The following is a 22,187-nucleotide window of genomic DNA, read 5'->3' as shown; positions in this document are numbered from 1 at the left end:
CTTGGCCGTTCCCCACCTCTGTATTTCCATGTACATATTTAAATCACATTTATATTCACACGTGTTCTCCAGGAAATAGTTGACATTGTTTGGGAACAGTTTATAAAGAAAAGAGCAGTTCCCCACATTCATATGTCCTTGAGTCACTCGCCCCCAAATAACTCCTGGCTCTGCCGTGCGTATGCTGCCTCTGAAAATGACATTACTCCAGCCTGTCGCAGCAAGGCTTCCATTTTATGTACGTTCTTCTCTGAACACTTGAGAAGGGCTCCCGGAGTGAGGCAAACCTTTGTGGGCTTTGAAGGGCTTTTAAGTCGTGCCTGAGGTGTGAAGGAGGGAAAGTCACAGTATGTTGAGGTTTTAAGCGTCCTACTGTGTGCCAAGCACCAGCTGAGGCGTTTTACAGGTTATCTTCTCACTAAATCAAGAACTGGGTCAAGGGTGCCATCTCCACCTCAGGTAAGGACCACGAGGACACATACACTAAGTGACACCACCTCTCCCCCCTCCCGCCGGAGCACACACTGACATCCCCCCGGAACTCACACTGACACCCCTCCCCCCGCCCCAGAGCACACACTAGCCATTGTCAGAATCAGGGTCCATCATTTACTCAGTTGGCATCTTGGTGACAAGAGCCCCAGCTCAGAGCTGATGGTTTCAATGTGAGGTGCACCCAAACTCTGCTCTCTGGGATCATCTTAGTGTCTGGGTCATCCCCTCTATAAGGCCCATATGCTGTTCCCCCAGTCCTATCCCTCCTTGTGCCTTCTCCCCAGTTACACCTAAGCAGCTTTCTCTCCAGCTCAGCCTGCTCAGGCATTCTGGCTTCCGGGCTGGAGAGATGGCTTAGCAGTTAAGGCTTTTGCCTGCAAAGCCAAAGGACCCAGGTCAGTTCCCCAGGACCCAGGTAAGCCAGCTGCACAAGGTGGCGCATGCGCCTAGAGTGCATTTGCAGTGGATGGATGCCCCGGCGCGCCTATTTTCTCTCTCTCCTCTCTCTTATTCTCTCTGCCTCTTTCTCTCAAATAAATTTTTAAAAAGGTAAAAAACAATTCTGGCTTTTAAGCCTGGCATGGTGGCACATGCCTTTGATCCCAACACTCTGGAGGCAGAGGTAGGAGGATTGCTGAGTTCAGGGCCACCCGGAGAGACGACATAGTGAATTCCAGATCAGCCTGGGCTAGAGTGAAATCCCACCTCGGCGGGGGGAGGGGGAGTTCTGGCTTTGCAGCCTCCTGCAAGAAGACTCTTGACCACTCCAGCCCTTGGTGTGGCCAAGGTGCGCACAGACCTACAAGTTAATGAACTTCAGAACCTAGCCCGAGAAGCTAGAAGCTCTCACCACCATCCCCAGGGTGGGGTTCTTGGCCTTAGGTCTTCCTGGAGCAGTGGGGCTCCCACCCCAACCTCAGGTAGGACTTTGACATTGGACTTGGAGCCCGGTTTGCAAGGTTTCTCAGCCTTCTGTCAGCTGCTGGGTGACCTTGAGTGGACTGGCCAGGCTGGCAGAGACATGACGTGCTCACCTGTACAATGAGTGTGAAAGGCCTGGAGTGGCGTGGGGGTAACAGGGAGGGAATTAGTGGTGGAAGTGTTCTTGAGCTGTAACCTACCTCAGCCACCCTTAGCCAAACAACCTTAACCTTGCCTCCCAGCCAACCCCTCTCAGGGCAGTGAGACATTTTCCTTCCCTCCTCCAAGGGACAAATGCCATCAGAGGGGCCAGTGTTACTCAAGGGTCCCTGCTCTGTTACCTGTTGGCATGTGGCGCACCCCCGCCCCAGACTGTCAGGGTTAAGACCATTAGGAAATGGTGAAAACTGGCCTCAAAGCTGGGCGTGGTGGCACACGCATTTAGTCCCAGCACTCGGGAGGCAAAGCTTGGAGGACCTCCATGAGTTCGAGGCCACAGACCCTACCTTGAAAAACCAAAACATAAACAAACTGTTCTTAGAAGCTGTCAGAAGAGTGTCAGGAGGCTAGCTAGCATTCTTGAGACTCCCAGGTAACAGGCTGAGCTCCCCCCAGAGGTCACATGAATGGGCATTCCAAGGACAAGGGACACACTTGGTCCCCAGTGGCTGCTGGAAGGGACCTGAGTCTGTGGGCCACACGCCAGCCTCAGTGTGCCTAAAGCTTCCGCACGTGGGGCCAAGACGGAGGGTGCCTGCAGTCTCTGCTGCGGAGGTCGTGTGTCTAGTGGGGGACACAGCTGGGCAGCCTGCTCAAGGCTCAAGGTGTAGAGGGGTGGCCCCTGGGAAGGGGGACCGGGCTTTCCGAAAGGGACTGTGCACTGTGCGGCATCCTGAGCGGTCCTGGAGGCCGGGGAGGTGGCTCAGTGTGCACAGCACTTGCCATAGGCACAGGAAGACCTGAGTTCCCATCTACAACGCTGGGGCGAGCCGGAGTGCGCCTGTAATCCCAGTGCTGTGGAGGCAGAGACTGGAGGACTGAGCAGAACACCTGGTGTATAGCGATTTCCTCCGAATTGAAACATTCCCTGCTGGAGGGAAAGGGACTAGGGAGATGAGGGAGGTGAAAAAGTCTGAGAAAGCTGAAACTTACAAGACACCCCCAACGCCACCCCCAAGGTTACAGAAGCAGTAAACAACTTCTGGGGAGACTCTCAGAACAGCAGAGCTGCCTCAGCCTTTGCCTGGGTGGGCATTTTATTGTGCAGCTGCCTTTGAGTCGTCCACACTCCCGTCAGTGACCCCCTCACCTGCTCCCTAAGCAGCCCCAGTTACACTCTGGTTCAACAAAACTGGATTTCGGTGCAATTGTGCTTTGGCCTGTGGTCTGCGCAGTATCTGGGGCGATGTGTTTCCACCTCCCCAGGGAAAATGTTTCACGCAACAGCGCCTCACATAAGACCTCTGGTCCCCGCAAACATGTGCTCACACGCTTACAGGCATGCATGTACACGTACACAGGCAAATTTAAATCCCAGCTATGGTCCTATGAACCCAAAATCCACCGATCTCCTCTCTAAGTGGACACCCATTCGGGCCCCATGTGCTCCAGGTAGGAAGGCTTTCTAAAGCAAGAGCAAGATGGCGTGCTGCCCTGCCTTGCCCTCTCCCAGCCAAGCTCCTGGGTGCATTTGGACTGCCAACCACCCTCTGCCTCCAGTTTCACTCCTAGCTGCTCCTTACTAACCCCCACCCCCAAGGAAACAGCCTCTGCCTAACTCCATCCTTTGCGATTTGAGCCACGGCGAGCTCTCCCGCTTCCGGGAGGCAGAGAGGTGAGGCTGGGGCCACTGGGGGCCTAGCTGCCTCTTCCGGAAGGGGCAGACCGAACTTCCCAAGATAAGGGTGGTCAACAATAGAGGCTGTGTGGCAGTGAGTCTCCCAGCCAGAGGAAATGAGCAGTCTCCGCACCAGTGACTCGCTGCAGCCTCTGGCAACCCCCCCCCCCCCCCCCCCCCCCCCGCCAAAGGGTGGCTCAGGTGGGTGGCTGACTTTCCGTGCACCCCACATGTGGGGGGTCTTTTGGGCGGGGCTCAGGCATGGAGCATGTCTGGGGTGTTGCGGCCTGCCACCAAGGCAGTGGGGCCCATGCAGTCCCTGAACCCTTCTGGGACTCCATATCCCTCTCTGCATTTGGGAAGGGTAGTACCCAAGGACGCGCCGCCAGGCCTCCTGTTGTGATGGTATCATGGGAGGATGTGAAGCTGGGGAATTCCCACAGGTGCCCTGAGCCCACAGCCCGCTGCAGCCCGAGGTGTGACTCCAGCAGATCTCTTCCTGCCTTTGGCCGGGTCTTCCTGTCCCAGCCAGCCTGGTGCAGTTCTGAGATAACGTGTACGGACCCCTGAATGCAGTAGACTGCTGCCTCAGAAGGGGCTGGACTAGTGACACACTTGCGGTAGTGGTCTCTTAGGTGAGGGGTCAATGCCCTTTGCCCTCTTGTCACCATTGTCCCAGCTTGGATGGTGGCCTGTGCCTGACTTCAGCAGAAGTTGGGATTTCCAACCCAAGTGATGTTCCAAAGAAAGGACAGGGTCCTGGGAGGCGCTTAGCTCACCTAATACGGCCCGCCCACCCGCTTCAGAGCAAAGCCGAGCAAGCCAAGCTCTCCAGTGTGGCAGGCGAAAACCCAGAACTTAGATCTCCTCCCAGACTCTGCAGTGTTAGGACTGGAGTGGGCCGTGGGTCTCAGGAAATGCTCAGAAACTTGAAGCAAAGGGAACTTGCTCCAGGTCTTCTAGCCTAGAGGAGGGGACCCTCTCCAACCCCATGCTGTGGCTTCATCTCCCAGTCTCCATGGGCACAGGGGCAGCTCTAGAGGATGACAGTCCCTTCCTTTGTGAAAGGCACGGGTGGTGTGCCTCACCCCATTAGGAATGGAGAATGGGGTGGTGTATGTCATACAGGCCAGTGGGCACCTGAACACACAGCCCCATATACCAAGAGAGATGTGTGCATGGAGCCCAGGAGAGCAGGCCTGACTAGGCACAGTGATTCCCGGTCATCAGATATGGATACCACAGCCTGGGGAGAGTGGGACAGGCCAAAGAGAGGTTCCAGGGAGAATGGGAACAGAGTCAGGTGGGCCTTAGGCCATTACTTCTCCTCCTTCATAATAACTACTGAGACCTTAACCAAATACCTGGTCCTGAGCCTGCATTTTAAAATGGTGGAACGGGCCAGGCATGGTGGTGCACACCTTTAATCCTAGCACTCGGGAGGCAGAGGTACGAGAACACAGTGAGTCTGAGGCCACCCTGAGACTACGTGGTGAATTCCAGGTCAGCCTGGGCTAGAGCAAGACCCTACCTCGAAAAACCAACATAAACAAAGTAAATAAATAAAATAAAATTGTGGAATGGGCTGGAGAGATGGGTGAATGGTTAAGGTGCTTGCCTGAAAAGCTTAAGGACCCAGGTTCGATTCCCCAGTACCCACATACAGCTGGATACACAGGCACATGTGTCTGATGGCCCCCAAGGCACGAATTGTCTCTATTTCTCTCAAATAAATCGGAGAAGTAGAAGAGTTATAGAGCATCCAGAGCCTGCACAGGCGGGAAAAGCGGCTCCGGCAGCTCAGCCAACCGCCCGCGGCCCCGGCGCAGCAGAAAACCGCCAGACTCGGCTCGAGCCGCAGGACAAGCCAGGTGCGGGATTTTCCCCTCACACTGCGCTCTCCGCAACTCGGAAACATGAGGGGAGAGCGGCAGCGAGCAGCGGAGGAGAAGACCGCGAGGTAAAAGCACACGTGGAGCAGCGAGACAACCGGAGCAGCCGCGGCTCCCTCCCCTCCCCCACCGCCTGAGCCCAGCTCCAGCGAACACAGCAGCGGCCCGGGACCCGGCCACGCCAACTTGGGCTGACAGCGGGACCCAAGCAGGAGCAGAGTTCAGCAACAACTTCAGCGGCTCCAGCACCGGTACCAGCGGCCCCAGCAGCAGCGGACCCAGGAGCGGCGGCGGCGGCAGATCCCGCAGCATCGGCTTCGGGGGGAGCAGCGGCAGTGGACACGGCAGCGGCAGCTTCAGCAGCGGTGGTGGCTCCGGTGGTGGCAGCTACAGCAGCAGCAGAGGCAGCAGCAGCAGCTTGGTTTGCCCCATAGGAAAAGCAAGTGCCCAGCTCCAGAAATCAGAACAGCAGCCCGACGACCCAGGCAGCAACTTGACTGAGACCAAAATCACCCAAGGTAACTGGGATTGCACCAGGGAAGGGTCTCACTTGGTCACAAGCTGACTTGGATCCCTCAACAGACCAGAAATCTAAACCTCTTTGTTGATAGAGGATCTGGTCATTATAATAACTACTCGTGCATACATACTTGGGGCTGTTTTTGATTGAATGTGTACAGTGTTTAGTTAAATTTTAGAATCTACCTGTATTTTATTCCACTCAGCCTGCTTGAATACTCCTAAAGCAGGGAAACTCAACCCCTAAGAACATCTTTGTAGATACTCTGAGAGTCTTAAGAGCCACACCTAATACCTTAAGGTCCTACCCTGAAAATATATTACATCAAATCAATTGATACAGCTAAGAATACACAGCTAGCTAGAAAATCCAAGCATTAACTTAACCCAAGATGCAAAAATATATACATTATAACACAAGAAACACTAAAAAGCAAGACGATATAAATCCACCTAAAAGTATTAATGCATCAGAAATGTCCTCCAGTGAGAAAGAGTTAGAGGAAATGCCTGAGAAAGAGTTCAAAAGAATAATTATAAATATGTTCAAAGAGGTCAAAGAACACATGAAAACAATCAAAGAAGAAATCAAAGAGGAAATCAAAGGAATCAAAGAAGAGGCAGGACACCAATTTAATGAAATAAAGAAGGCAATACAAGACATAAATAGGGAAATAGAAATAATAAAAAAAAAACCAGTCAGAATTACTAGCAATGAAGAACACAGTTAATGAAATAAAAAACTCTGTAGAAAATCTCACCAGTAGGATGGATGAGGGAGAGGACAGAATATCTAAGCTAGAAGACCAGGTGGCAGACCTAATGCAGTCCAACAAAGAGAAAGACAAACTTATAGAAAAGTATGAGTGGGAATTTCAAGATATTCGGGACACTATGAAAAGATCCAATATAAGAATTCAGGGGATAGTAGAAGGAGAAGAACTCCACTCCAGAGGCATAGTAGGCATCTTCAACAAAATCATAGAGGAAAATTTCCCCCAAATTGGGAAAGAGGTGCCAATACAGATACAGGAAGCCTTTAGAACCCCAGCCAGACAAAACCCAGAAAGAACCTCTCCTCGCCATATTATAATCAAACTTCCAAACACACAAACCAAAGAAAAAATATTGAAAGCAGTTAGAGAGAAAAATCAAGTTACCTACAAAAGCAAGCCCATCAGGATTACAGCAGATTATTCAACACAAACTTTTAAAGCCAGAAGGGCTTGGAGTGATATATTCCAAGTTCTGAAAGATAACAACTGTCAACCAAGGTTACTTTATCCTGCAAAGTTATCCATTGAAATCGATGGAGAAATAAAGATATATATATATATATATATATATATATATATATATTTTTTTTTTTTTTTTCTTTTACAAAATTGTGGAAGCCTCACAGCAGCCCCACAAGGCAGGCCAGGGCATACATAGACACCTGGGCTTGCATGGATTCTGAGATGCAGAGTGCTTGGGTTCAAGTCCAACCCAGGGAAGGAGTGATGGGAACACTCCTAATTGAAAGATTCCCTCTCCCTTTCTAATGTTCCATCATTTTTTGTTTTTGTTTTTGTTTAGATTTCAGGTATGAGCCCAGCTCTGTCCATCATTCTCTACTTCTACCCCACACTCCTTGCCAGTTTCTACAGCCCACCCACCTGTATTCCCTTGGCACCAAGAAGTCCTGGCTGGTAGTTTTCAGATCACCCATTGTTCCCCCAAGCCCTGACTTACCCCTCATTGAGAAATCCAATTGCGGGGCCATATGATGGAGACTCCCGGCCCTTGTTCTGTGGTGGACTGTTGACAACTGGTCCCCATCTCACCTGCAGCCCCAGCGCTTGGGAAAGGGTCCGAGAGCTGGGTGTGGACTGGAGCCAAAGGGAGCTCCTTCAGCCTTTGGCTGAGGCCTTAAGGATCCTGACAGGTGCCGCACCCATCATTCCTGGGCGGTATTCAACTAGCCAGAGGGAGAAAGGTGGCTCTGTAGACCCTGCTCCCTCCATCCCTTCATGGGCTCCAAATATCGCCAGCTGCTTCCCTTCTTGCTCTCATGCCACTAACTGCCCAAACTCTCAGGCTACACAGTCTTGATTCCATACTGCATCTGCACCCAGTGCCTACCCACCCAGCAAGCCATCCAGCCAGCCATCTGCCCATCTGCTGTGGCCTGAGTGTGTCCTCAAAATCCACCTTTGGAAGCCCATTCCCTGGTGGGTTGGTGCTAAGGGGTGGGGCCTGTCAGAAATGATTAGGTCATGAGGGCAGAGCCCCCCATAAAATATCCTCCCAGAGATCCTCCACCCTCTGTCATGTGAGGACACATCAGGGGGGAAAAAAATGACTGCTTGTCCTCAGAAGATTCCAGATCTGCCAGCACCTTCATCCTGGGCTTCTGTCCTCCAGAACGGGGAGCAATACACGTGTTATATATAAACCACTCAACCCAGGGCATTTTATTGTAACAGTCTAAACAGTAACCAAGTATGTACCTGCTCAGCTTGCCATCATAGGCGTGCTTCATTCATCCAGCCCCCATGGCCAACACACTGCTAGATGCTGAAGTGACTGGCAGAGACATTAAAACCTACTCTGGCCAGGCATGGTGGTGCACATCCTTAATCCCAGCACCTGGGAGGCAGAGGTAGGAGGACTGCCATGAGTTTGAGGCCACCCTGAGACTACATAGTGAATTCCAGGCCAGCCTGGGCTCGAGCAAGACCCTACCTTAAAAAAAAAAAAATCTGGCTAAGCATGGTGGCTAATGCCTTTATTCCCAGTGTGGGCTACAGAATGAGTTTTAGGCCAGCCTAGGCTACAATGAGATCCTGCCTCAAAAAACCTAAAAGAAAAAAGAAATAAGAAGAAACATAAGAAACAGCCAGACATGGTGGTTCATGTCTATGATCTCAGAACTGGGAGGGTAAGGCAGGCAGATAGCTATGAGTTCAAGGCCAGCCTGGTCTACATAGTGAGTTTCGGACAGCCTGAGTTACAGAATGAGACCCTGTATTTAAAAGAAAATAGAAGGGATGGAGAGATGGCTTAACGGTCAAGGTGCTTGCCTGTGAAGTCTAAGAATGCATGTTCAAGTCTCCAGGTCCCATGTAGCCAGACACACAGTGATGCAAGCATGCATTGTTGCCCATGCATACAAGGGGGTGCATGTGTCTGGTGTTTGTTCAAAGCAGCTGAAAGGCTTTGGCACTTCTCTCTCAAAGAGAAAATATAAAACATAGGAAAAATCTTTAACCCTAGGTTATACAAAAATTCCTTAGCTATGACACCAGGAAGATCATCTTAAAATAAAAATTGATAAACTGGGGGATGGAGGGATGGCTTAGCCATTAAGGCACTTGCCCACAAAGCCAAAGGACCCAGGTTCAATTCCCCAGGACTCACGTAAGCCAGATGCACAAGGTGGCACATGTGTCTGGAGTTTGTTTGCAGTGGCTGAAGGCCCTGGCGCACCCGTTCTCTCTTCTCTCTCTCTCTCTCTCTCTCTCACAGAAGTAAATAAATAAAAAAATTTTTGAAAATTGATAAACAGGACTTCAGCACAATGTAAAATGCACACTGTGGAAAAGATGTCATCAAGAAATTAATGGCTGATGCTGGGCGTGGTGGCACATGCCTTTAATCCCAGCACTTGGGAGGCAGAGGTAGGAGGATGGCTGTGAGTTCAAGGCTACCCTGAGGCTACATAGTGAATTCCAGGTCAGCCTGAGTCAGAGTGAGACACTACCTTGGAAAAAAAAAAAAAGAAAGAAAGAAATTAATGGCTGGAGACGTGTCTTAGCACTTATGTGAAGCCTAAGGACCCCGGTTCAAGGCTCAATTCCCCAGGACCCACGTAAGCCAGATGCACAAGGTGGCGCATGCGTCTGGAGTTTGTTTGCAGTGGGTGGAGGCCTTGTCGCACCCACTCTCTCCCTATCTATCTGCCTCTTTCTATCGCTCTCAAATAAATAAATAAAAATAATCAAAAACCTTAAAAAAAAAAGAAAGAAAGAAAGAAATTGAAAAAAAAAAAAAGCCAGGCATGGTGGCGCATGCCTTTAATCCCAGCACTTGGGAGGCATTGGTAGGAGGATTGCTATGAGCTCGAGGCCACCCTGAGACTACGTAGTGAATTTTGGGTCAGCCTGGTATAGAGTGAGACCCTACCTCAGAAAAAAAAAAAAGAAAAAGAAAAGAAAAGAAAGAAATTGAAAACAAGCTGGGTGTGGTGGTGCATGTCTTTAATCCCAGCACTCAGGTGGCAGAGGTAGGAGGATCACCGTGAGTTGAGGGCCAGCCTGAGCTAGAGTGAGACCCTACCTCAAAAAAATAAAAATAAATAAATAAATTGGAAAAAAAAAACCCACCCAAATTGTGTCACCTCTCCATCTCAGTCAGGTCTGTGGTAAGGCCTCACAAACCAGTGGTTAGGGTCATTTTGCATAAGGTGCTGCATCTGTCTTATGGATCAAGGGAAGGGGAGCTCTGTAAGGTGAGGTGCTGAGGGTTCCTCACCACCTGGACTTCCTGGGAGTTGATAGATCTGGTCTGCCTGGAGCCCAGAGGTGGGAGGAGAGCCTTGCTGAAAGCAAGGCAGAGACAGTTCCTTGGTGCAGGAGTAATGAGCTCAGACTTCCTCTCTGGGGGGCTGGATTTCCACTGGGCACTTACAAGGCCAGATTCCCTGGCCGCTGGTGTGGCCAGCTCCTTGAGGAATATAGAGGCCTTGGAAAATGAGGAGCGGAGAGCCGGGTGTGGTGGCGCACGGCTTAAATGCCAGCACTAGGGAGGCTGAGGTAGGAGGATCACTGTGAGTTCAAGGTCAGCCTGATGAGAGTACATAGTGAATTCCAGGTCAGCCTGGGCTAGAGTGAGACCCTACCCAGGGGCCTAGGGAAGGGACTCCTTAACCAGAGGCACAAGCTGCACTCTTTGCAGTTGCCAGAGTCTGGAGTTGAGACAGGAAGCTCTGCCTGGGTTTTGAAGGCTACATAGGAGCTGCAGGCTGGAGAAGTCTGAGGGGGAACCAGCTAGAGGAAACAGCACATATGGAGGCCGAGAGGCGTGAGCTGGGGGCTGTGGATGTACCATCAGACCCCGCCAGCCAGCCCTGGAGAGGAGTGTTAACTTCTGCTCAGGGGCCAAAACCAACACGTCCTCCAGCATCCTCCCTGCCACCTTCCATGCCTGACCCTGGAGGTCTTCTCAGCCCATCAATCAACAGCCTAGATTTACTGGCTGACCAGGACTGAGTTCTGAACTAACAGTACCGTCCAGTCCTTCACACCTACCGAGGAAAGAGGCCCAGTATCACTGGAAGAGAAGCCATCTGTTTTTCCTCAAAGACGCCAGAACAGGCTCAGAGGGCGACCAGAAGAAACACGTGACTCTGTGGACAGTGGGTGGAGCCTGATTACGTCAGCTGTGTGCTCTGCGTGCGTGCTCACACGTATGGGCACATCATGTATGCACACAGCCCTTAGCATCCTATCCTGGTCAGTGAGTTGGGGCAGCGGGTGTGCGCTCTCAGCGGGTTAGGATCCTGAAGCTGGGTGTGGTGGAACACGCCCATAATCCCAGAATTTGGGAGGTAGACACAGGAGGATCATGAGGTTGAGGCTAGCCTGGGCTACATGCAAAACCTTGTCTCATAAACAAAAACAACCACAAAAAGCAAAATGGCCGGAGAGAGGGCTTAACAGTTAAGGCGTTTGCCTGCAAAGCCAAAGGACCCAGGTTCGATTCCTCAGTACCCCTGTAAACCAGATGCACAAGGTGGCACATGTGTCTGGAGTTTGTTTGCACTGACTGGAGGACCTGGCATGCCCATTCTCTCTCTTTTTCCCTCTCTCACTCTCCCTCTCTCTGCCTCTTTCTCTCTCTCACACATAAATAAAATAAATTTTTAAAAAACCAACTGGTGGGCTGGAGAGATGGCTTAGCGGTTAAGCGCTTGCCTGTGAAGCCTAAGGACCCTGGTTTGAGGCTTGATTCCCCAGGACCCACGTTAGCCAGATGCACAAGGGGGCACTCACATTTGGAGTTCATTTGCAGTGGCTGGAGGCCCTGGCACGCCCATTCTCTCTCTGTCTCTCTCTGCCTCTCTCTCCCTCTGTCTGTCGCTCTCAAATAAATAAAAAAATAAAAATAAACAAAATTTAAAAAAGCAATTGGCTTTACTTAAAAAAACACAGAAAACAAATGGAAATTCTTGAGTTTAAAGTGTAATATCTGGGGCCAGGCATGGTGGCGCACACCTTTAATCCCAGCACTTGGGAGGCTGAGGTAGGAGGATTGCTGTTTGAGGTCAACCTGAGACTACATAATGGAATTCCAAGTCATCTTGGGTTACAGCAAGGCCCTACCTCAAAAACCAAATTTAAAAAAAAAGTGTAATATCTGAAATGAAAATTTCACTGATAAAGTTAGCTAGGTATAGTGGTACATGTATGTAATCTCAACACTTGGAAGGCTAAGGCTGTGAGTTCAAAGCCATCTTGGGCTACATAGTGAAACCTTTCCACAGAAAACCACAAAAGGCTTGTGTGTGTGCTTGTGGGGTGGGAATCACTAGTTGGTTGCTGAGAAGGATGGATGGGAACTATCACATTGTAGTCAGGAAGCTTCTGTGAAGAGTGATGAAAGTATTCCAGAAGGGGAGAGTAATGGTCAACATTGTCAATGTCACTAATGGTAAAGTTCATGTTTTGTGTGTTTTAACATTATTTAAATTTTGTTACTTATTCATTTGCAAGCAGAGAGAGACGGAGAGAAGAGAGATGGATGGAGATAATGGGGGCACACACCAGAGCCTCCAGCCCCCGTAAATGAACTCCAGATGCATGTGCCACTTTGTGCATCTACCTTTGCATTGGTACTGAGGAATCAAACCTAGGTGGTTAGGTTTTGTAGGCAAGCCCCTTAACCACTGAGCCATCTTTCCAGCCCTCAACATAACCTTTAAGTGAATGAATTTTAAAGTTGTGATGAAGTAGAAGGGTCAGTTATACCTGTCACCCACAAAAACTTGCAAAACCTACAACAGGGAGATTGTGGTGACCCAAGTGTCTTCCTAGAACTAGAAACAGGACAGTGAGGCACCTGGTAGAGTCCTTGCTCAGAACAGCAGGCAGCCCAGCATCTCAGGGGGACATAAATTGTTTGGCTGTCAGCCTCCAAACCTTCTTCTCCATTGGGAGTCACATCCCTCCCTGCAAGGGCCTGTCAGGAGGCAAGGGCCCAGGTCTGTCCCAGGAGGTGAAGATCTGCTCAGTCCCTTCCCTTCAACTTCACCCAGGCATGAGACTCGGCTCAGCCAATAGGGTTCCCTGACCATGGGCTTCCCGTTTTGAAGGAGTGTTCTGAGACAGAGCCATACAAAGTGGAGATTTTCTTTTCTTTTCTTTTTAAAAAGTAATTTATTTATTTTAGAAAGAGGGAGGAAAGAGAGAGAGAGAGAAAGAGAGAGAAAATGGGCATGCTAGGGCCTCTATCCACTGCAAGTGAACTCTAGACACACACACCACCTTGTTCATCTAGCTTTAAGTGGGTATTGGGGAATTGAACCTGGGTCCTTTGGCATTGCTGGCAATACCTTAATCGCTAAACCATCTCTCCAGCCCCAGTGGAGATACTGTTTTTGGAAGGGGACAGGTGTGGGGGGGGGCAGTGGAAGGAGGAAAGAAATGAGCAAATTCATTCATTCAGGAAGTTTTTACTAAGTGCTTACTACATATGAAGCACAGAGTGAAGGAATGAAGGAGAGAGAAGTCAGAGGGTGAGTGTATGAGGAGCCAGTCCTTGGGAAACCTCAGGGGGGCTGCCAGGTGGGGTGAAGGCCTGGCAGGAGACCCTAGAGAAGGCATGTTGGGGAGTGGTCCCGGCTAAGATCACAAGGATGCCACTGGTATTCTCTTTCAGAGACCAGGTGGGGGGTCTGGTCCCTGACAGGCCACCGTCCTTGTAAAAGCCCTGATTTATGGTCTAGCCGCCCGTGGACCGTGATGTCGTCTGTGCTTCTGTTTATTTATTTGTGAGAACCAATTGGTTTCAGGCTCCTTCGTCCTTCTGTCTGCATGGGTTCCAACTTCACATGGTGAAGGAGACGGATGTCTTAGGATTATTTTGCATGAAATTGCTGTGAAAAAAACTGCTTGGCTCGCATTTGATTTCACCTCTTGTTACAGTATAATTTGTTACCCTGAAGCCCGTGGCAGCTGGCGGCCTGGAGGAGCAGATGTTCCTGGGGGAGGTGAGGACTCGCCAGGCAGCAGTGGCAGCAGCGTTGTGGTGGCTTCTGCCGGGCAGGCCTGGCCCTGACCTGTAACTGGGACAAGCTCATGAAACCCTGTCCGTCTTAGCTTCCCTGTCTATGAAATGGGGAAGAGTCTACTGTCTTTACCAGGCTTCTCATCTCTGTGATACAAACCCCCTACGGCAGGACAGGTTCATTTAGCTCACGGTCTCAGTGGTTTTAGCTGCGCTGATCCTGGGCCTGCGGTAGAGTAAAACATCATGGCAGCGAGGGCGTGCGGCAGGGACAGGAAGCAAGAGAGGGACAGAGAAGGTCTTTGAACAAGACACTGCTGACACGCTTCCCTACCTCCTGTGATTCCCAGAATCTCCAAAACAGCACCAGCAGCTAGGGACCAAGCCCTCAAGCTATCAAAGGCTCACACATGGTCCCTTTTATGGGGTACTTCATATCCAAATCATAATAGCTACCTGTCTCCTGGAGGTGAGAAATGCAGGCCTGGAGAGAGGGCTTAGCAGTGTAGGCGCTTGCCCGCAAAGCCTAAGGACACAGGTCCAGTTCCCCAGGACCCATGCAAGCCAGATGCACATGGTGGCATATGCATCTGGAGTTTGTTTGCAGTGGCTGGAGGCCCTGGTGTGCCCATTCTCTTTCTCTTTCTGTGTCCGTCTCAAATAAAGAAATAAATGACATAATTCATAGAAAAGGACAGTGTGTGCACTATGGAATGCCTCAACAAAATGTTTACTCTTACAGGCATGGACAGAAGTGAACTGGATAAAGGTGTGCTTTGTTTTCTTTTTGCATGTGTGTATTGTGTGGCAAGGCATGTGTGTGTGCAGATGCACGCGCCCCGTGTGAATGTGTGCAGAAGCCAGAGGGGAGCAGGTGTCCTTCTCTGATCCTCATCTGTGCATTTCTTTGAGACAGGGTCTCTCCTTCAACCAGGGTTGTCTGCTGCTCCTAAGCAAGCTTCAGCAAGTCTCCAATCTCTACCCCTCATGGGCTGGGTCTCACCCACCTTTTTGTTTTGTTTTGTTTTTGGTTTTTCAAGGTAGGGTCTCACTCTGGCCCAGGCTGACCCGGAATTCACTACGGAGTCTCAAGGTGACCTCAAACTCACGGTGATCCTCCTACCTCTGCCTCCCAAGTGCTGGGATTAAAGGTGTGCGCCGCCACGCCCGGCTCACCCAGCTTTTCACATAGTGTTGCAGTCAGGTTTGCATTGCTGGCACAGAACACCCGACCAAGAGCAGCTGGTGGTAGGAAAGCTGGTGGCTTACAGACTTGAGGGGAAGCTCCACAATGGCAGGGGAAAATGTGGCATGAGCAGAGAGTGGACATCACCTCCTGGCCAACATCAGTTGGACAACAGTAGCAGGAGAATGTGCCAAACACTGGCAAGGAGAAGGAAGCTGGCTGTAATGCCCATAAGCCCATCCCCAACAATACACTGCTGCCAAGAGGCTCCAATTCCCAAATTGCCACCAGCTGGGGACGTGGCATTCAGAACACATCAGTTTATGGGGGACGTCTGAATCAAACCACCACACATGGGTTCTAGAGAGTTCAGCTTGGCAGTGTCCTTCCCAAGAGGTTGTCTTGCTTAAGCAGCAAACACTGTTAACATCGAGCCATCTCCTCAGCCTAAAAATGGGCTGTTTGACATAACATAAAGACAGAAAATGAGCTGGGCATGGTGGTGCATACCTTTAATCCCAGCACTTAGGAGGCAGAGGTAGGAGGATCACTGAGAGTTCGAGGCCACCCTGAGACTACATAATGAATTCCAGGTCAGCCTGGTCTAGAGTGAAACTACCTTGATAAATCAAAAAAAAAAAAAAAAAAAAATCACTGTGAGTTTGAGGCCTCCCTGGGACTACATAGTAAATTCCAGGTCAGCCTAGGCTAGCAAGTCCCTATCTAAAACAAACAAACAACAACAACAAAAAAAACACCAACAAATTAAAAAGAAAGTGGTAGGATACTGTGATGGCTAATTCTGATTGTCAGTTTGACTAGACTAAGAATCACCTAGAAGGGGCTGGAGAAATGGCTTAACTGCTAGCCTGCAAAGCCAAAGAACCCAGGTTCAGTTCCTCTATATCCACATAAAGCCAAATGCACAAGGTGGTGCATGCATCTGGAGTTTGTGTGCAGTGGCTAGAGGTCCTGGTGTGTCCATTCTCTCTCTCTCTCCTTCTCTGTCTGTCAAATAAATGAATAATAATAAAAAAATATATTTTTTGGTTTTCTGAGGTAGGGTTTCACGCTAGTTCAGGCTAACCTGGGATTCACTATGTAATCTCAGGGTGGTCTTGAACTCTTGGCGATCCTCCTACCTCTGCCTCCTGGCTCAGCAAAATATTCTTTTTTTTTTAAAAAAAAGAATCACCTAGAGCATGGGAGAGGCTTATCTCTGGGTGTGTTTTCAGGGCATTTCCAGACAGGGTTCACTGGGCAGGGGAGAACTTCTTTGAATGTGGTGACACCATCCAATGGGCAGGGGCCCAGATGAAGTGTGAAAACAAGAGCAAGAGCAGAGTTCTGTCATTCTTTTCTGAGTCTTGGCTACTGTGCATTGAGCTCTTCTACCATATGGCTTTACCATGATAGACTGACCCCTTTGATACTGCATCAAACTAAATCTTTCTTGGCTTGCTGTAAATATAAATATAAATATAAATACACACACACACACACACACACACACACACACACACACACACATATATTTTAGAAGGAGGGGGGTGAGATCAGGTTCCTCACAGTAACATGAAAAGCAACTAATACAGAGAGAAAGCCAGAGAAGGTCACGAAAGGTCATGGATGCCAGAGGGAGCCATGAGAGAGCTGTGAGCAGAGAGACGTGATCTGAGTCCTCAAGGGTCTCCACACTCGGGACTGGCCAAGTCCACAGGCAGCTGTGGGATCCATTAGTTTCCTATGGCTTCCCAAACTACAAACTAGTTCGCTCAAACAGTGAAGCGTATTCCCACAGTTCTGGAGGCTACAATTCCAAGCTCAAGGTGCTGTCATAGCTCTGCTCCCACGGGAGGGTGTAGGGAAGGCGCTTACCTTGCCTTCTAGCAGCTGGTGGCAGCCACCAGTCCTTGCCATTTGCTGTGTTGCACCCGTGTAACTCCAACCTTAGCTCTTAGAGTCACTCAGCATCATGTCCTGTGTCTTTAGGCCTTCTCCCTGCACCTATCTATCTGCAAAGCCCTGATTTCCAGGTACCTAGAGTTAGAATGTCACATTTTGGGGGATGAAGCACAATGTGGCCTACAACAGGCCCCAATACCCCATTTGTCCTTAATCCCTCAGGGGCTGTGGATCTCAAGATCCATTCAATAAGTCATGTATGTCCCCTACTTTGGGATGGATGTGTTGGGTGTCACAGGATTGAAGGGACAGAAAAAACTCCAAAGAATATAGGCAGCATGATGCTGTGACCAGACAAGAAAGAAGTGAATAGCTGAGGCCATGTCCCATAGCAGAGACGGGAGGCCAGAGCTGGGGCAGGCCTGGGTATGGGGAGGGGTGTTTTCAAAGCTCTCAGAGGGATGACGTCATACCCCTCTCTCAGGGCGCACCACTGCCAGAGGCGGGGAAGGGAAGGCTGGCTGCCAGAGAGCTCGGGCCTGCCGCAGAAGCCACACGGGTGGCAATGAGACGGATCAGAGGGACCCAACTCTCCCTAAGGGTAGTTGGTCAGGGGTCAAGCACTGTTGATAATTTTAATTCTATGATAAGTCTTTATGGTAAACACTTGTTAATTTTTTCCCCCCCTTCCCCTGTGAATAAGCAAAACCAGATCAGGGCTTTCAGCCTCTTAAATAACAGTTGGCAGACACCTTCCCTTGTGTCTGCCTGTGTTGAGCAGGAAGCTATCAAGCAAGCAGCCCCTCTTTGACAACCGGCCGGACTGTCATCCTGGCAGTCCGGTGGCTTTAAAAGATCCCATGGCTGCCCCAAGGAAGCCCCACTCCAGCTGGAGGGACGGTGGCAACCGCGGCCGCTGCTGAAAAACAACTTGCTCCAGATGGCTTGCACTTGCTTTGGAAGGTTCATCTCTGGGAAAGACAAGCCTTGGTGAGCCCTAGAGGGCTCAGATCACTCTTCAGCTACTTTTACATGGGGCAGGACCTCCAGTGATTCAAAAACCTGTGACTGGGGCTAGAGAAATGGCTTAGTGGTTAAGGAACTTGCCTGTGAAGCCTAAGGGCCCAGGTTCAATTCCCCACATAAGCCAGCTACACAAGGTGGCACATGCATCTTGAGTTTGTTGGCAGTGGCTGGAGGCCCTGGTGCGCCCATTCTCTTGCTCTATCTGCCTCTCCCTGTCTCTCTCACTTTTTCTCTCAAAATGGATAAATAATTTTTTTTAAAGCCTGGGTTTGGTGCAAAGCCAAGTTTGTGGTTGGTGGAGCTCGGAGCTGTGCACGTGTGGGGCTGTGATTGGTAGATTTATAATCTATGTACAAGAATGCCTGACCCCTCTGCAGGCTGGAGAGATGGTTTAGTGGTTAAGGCACTTGCCTGTGAAGCCTAAGGACCCAGGTTCAATTCCCCAGTACCTACATAAGCCAGATGCACAAGATGAGGCGTGTGTCTGGAGTTCATTTGCAGTGGCTGGATGTGCCCATTCCCTCCCCCCACCTCAAATAAATAAATAACTTTTTTTTTTTTTTTTTTGGTTTTTTTGAGGTAGGATCTCACTCTAGCCCAGGCTAACCTGGAATTCACTGTGAAGTCTCAGAGTGGCCTCGAACTCCTACCTCTGCCTCCCGAGTGCTGGGATTAAAGGCGTGCGCCACCACACCCAGCTAATTTTTTTTTTTTTAATGAATGCCTGACCCCTCTTCTAGCTATATTAGTTGGCTGTTTTCTGTTGTTTTCAGGTTGGTTGGGGAAGCTTCTCTCCACTACTCCCCAATGTTGCACATCAGCTCCAATACAGGCTTCTCCTGAATGGTCTTTTGCCATCGTGTGGTCTTTATCTGGTAGAGTGGGCTGAGCTGACTTCACAAGGAGTAGACAACCCCAGGGCTTCCAGGTGTGCCAGGGGGCAGTGGCAGCAGCAAGGGAGCCAACAGCTCCGGAGAGTAACAAAGTCACTACAAAGAACCAAGACTGCCAAGGATGGCGGAAGTATCGCGAGAGCGAGAGCTGGCAAAGAAGAATTGAAATGGGAGCCAAGGCAATGAAGACAACAGGACTCGGTCACTTAGAAGATTTTGAGAGTGCTGCTAAGGGTTAAAGAATTAAGGGTCCCAACATCCCAAACTCGAGAGCTAGAACTCTAGTAGTTGGGTGTTGGTAACCCCAGTGCAGAGCTGTAAGACCTTGCGTTGAGCTCCTAGGGGAGCCTCCAGCTTTGAATGCTTGGAGCCCTAAGCCTCCAGGTGCCAAGGCTTAAGAGTTGTAAGGCTCTGGGTTTGAAAACCCCACTTGTGAGCCCTCTAGATCTCAGGCTGGCCAATGTTAAGGGCTGCCCCTTGCCTGTTCATAATTCTACCTGAAAAAAACAGCAAAAGAACCCCAGCCTTTCGTGTGTGATGAGAGATCAGCGTAGGCCAGCATGGCTGGTGGGGACCATGGCCCTCCCTGGCATTTTTGGTCAGCCAGCTACATGTCCAAGAGGCACGGGAATGGGAGGGGCCTTCTCTCTACATCCTTAAAATCAGAGTCAGAATTTGGTGAACTTTTGTCGATATCACAGCAGTGGGTCAGAGGACAGAAACTTCCCCCAAGATCTTACATCTAGGGGCCAGGGTGATGTCTCAGAGGATAAAGTTCTCTGAGGTTTTAAAAAATTTTTATTTTTTAAGTTTTATTTATTAGAGAGAGAGAGAGAGAGAGAGGGAGGGAGAGGGAGAAGGAGAGAGAGGGAGAGAGGGAGAGAGAATGGGCACACCAGGGCCTCTAGCCACTGCAAACAAATTCCAGATGCATGTGCCACCTTGTGAATCTGGCTTACATGGGTCCTGGGGAATTGAAACAGGGTCTTTTGGCTTTGCAGGCAGATGCCTTAACCACTAAGCCATCCCTCCAGCCCTCTATGAGTTTTTGATCCTGGCTTATATTCCTTCTGGGTAAGGTTTTCCACAAGATCTGCATGTTCCTTTTGTCTCCTTGTGAACAGTGCTAATTCTCTTCTTCCTAATTTTCACTGGTAGCTACATGCCTTCTGGGGAGATCTGAGTGGGTCTCAGTACCCACGGGGCTAAACCTGGATGCTCGGGCAGGCATCGGTCTTCCTAACCCTAAAAATAGTAAGATCTCGGGCTGGAGAGATGGCTTAGCAGTTAAGCGCTGCCTGTGAAGCCTAAGGACCCCGGTTCGAGGCTCGGTTCCCCAGGTCCCACGTTAGCCAGATGCACAAGGGGGCGCATGAGTCTGGAGTTCATTTGCAGAGGCTGGAAGCCCTGGTGTGCTCATTCTCTCTCTCTCTCTCTCTCTCTCTCTCTCTCTCTCTCTCTCTCTCTCTCCCTCTATCTGTCTTTCTCTCTGTGTCTGTCGCTCTCAAATAAATAAATAAATAAATAAAAATTAAAAAAAAATAGTTTTAAAAATAGTAAGATCTCACAGTGGGTCCACAGCAGAGTGACCACCAGTGCCTCCCACCCCACAGCTCTGACACCACCTGAGCCATCCAGATAGATGGTCCCTGCTCTGGGTGTCCTCTGAGGCTGCCCCACAAAGATCATAGGACACAACAGTGGTGACATCAATGGAAAAGAAAGATGGGATAGTGTGGTAGGTCCCACATGACAGCAGTAAAGGTTTACTCATACTGAGGGCTTGAAAGAGATGTCCATTCTTCCAGCCTTGGACCAGAGCAAGTGTCCCATTAAATGAAGTCCAATGGACGGGACGGGAGTGGTAGGGAAAGGTAGGTATTGGGGTTCTGTGCTCTTTGGAAAGGTGGGATCAGGAAAAGCATAAGTCTGGATGGAAGGACAAGGTGTGTGAGTGTATGTGTGTGCACAGGGAGGGACAGGACCTGGGAAGAACAGGGCGCCAAGAGGAGGCGTAGGAGGGTTTGACTGGAGGAGGAGAGCTCTCAGAAATGGGCCAAAGTTGAGGGTTGGCTGAGGGAGTCAGTGGTACCCCCAGTTTTAAGTACAACTGAGTCACCTCAGAATCCACAGACAGCCCAGGCCAAAAGAGGTCTTCATGGACGTGGTTGGTTGGGGAAGCCTGGTACAGATGGAGGGCCAGCCTCGGGCTCTTGGGACAAGAAGTGATTCCAGGAGCTGATGAGGCAGGCAAAAAAGATGCGCCTATTATGGCATCTCTGAGCATCTGGCTTCCTGGCTTTAGGACAGAGGACAAGTGTCCTACAGGCCTTGGGTCAGCTGTCCCTCAAGAGCAGCCACACCTGACTCTGCAAGCCCAAACCACACATCCATCAGAGGAGCAGGTGATTGGCCCAGATCAAGTCACAAGTCTACCTTGAGCCAATCAGGAGCCAGGACAATGGGTGGGCAAACATGGTACTGCGGATGTCCCAGCTTTAGCCTGGACTGTGGGGAAGTGTTGGGTCGTTCTGATCTCCCCAGAAGGTATGTACCTGTCAGTGGACGTTTGGGGAGAACACCACTGTTTATAAAAAAAAAAAAAAGAAAGAAAAGAAAAGAAAAAAGACAAAGGGAGTATGCAGGTCACGTGGAAAACTATACACAGAGGGAGTACAAGCCAGGATTTTAAAAGCAAGACAGCAGCAGGCGCATTCCAAAGCCCCACCACAATAAGCCATGGAGGCCCCAAGGTCTCGGCAGGGTTGGCTTCTCACCCTGTGGTGACAGGGAAAGGAGGCGGGGAGCAAACGCATGCCTGGGCTGGGGCTGCCTGGCAAAAGCAGAGAATCCCTTCCTTCCCTTCCCACTTCTGGGCTACTCAGAACTCTGAGCCCCGAGCCTCCCTCTGGTCACCTGCCAAACGGGGGGCACAGTGGACATTGCCCCTCAGGAAGGCGAGGCTTGCTCAGGGACAGTTCTTTCCATTTCTTTCCTCCTATACCGAGTCCTAAGACTTGAGGGTCCTATCCCCTCGCCAAGGCGCATCTCAGCTCCCTCAGAAGAACCTGGGCCTGGTTCACCTTTCACTGCCGTTTTTCTTGGAAGCCGGGAGAGCTCTCCATCCGAGCATGACTCTGGCCTAAACCAATGCCCAAAGAGATACCAAGGGTCCTGCTCCCCATCACTTCAACGTGCCTGCATCCTTCACGTTGCTAACTTAGACACAATGGTGCTGGCCTGGC

The sequence above is a fragment of the Jaculus jaculus genome, chromosome 3 (assembly GCF_020740685.1).
Source record: "Jaculus jaculus isolate mJacJac1 chromosome 3, mJacJac1.mat.Y.cur, whole genome shotgun sequence".
Classification (NCBI taxonomy): domain Eukaryota; kingdom Metazoa; phylum Chordata; class Mammalia; order Rodentia; family Dipodidae; genus Jaculus; species Jaculus jaculus.
Note: the sequence above shows the minus strand (reverse complement) of the source record.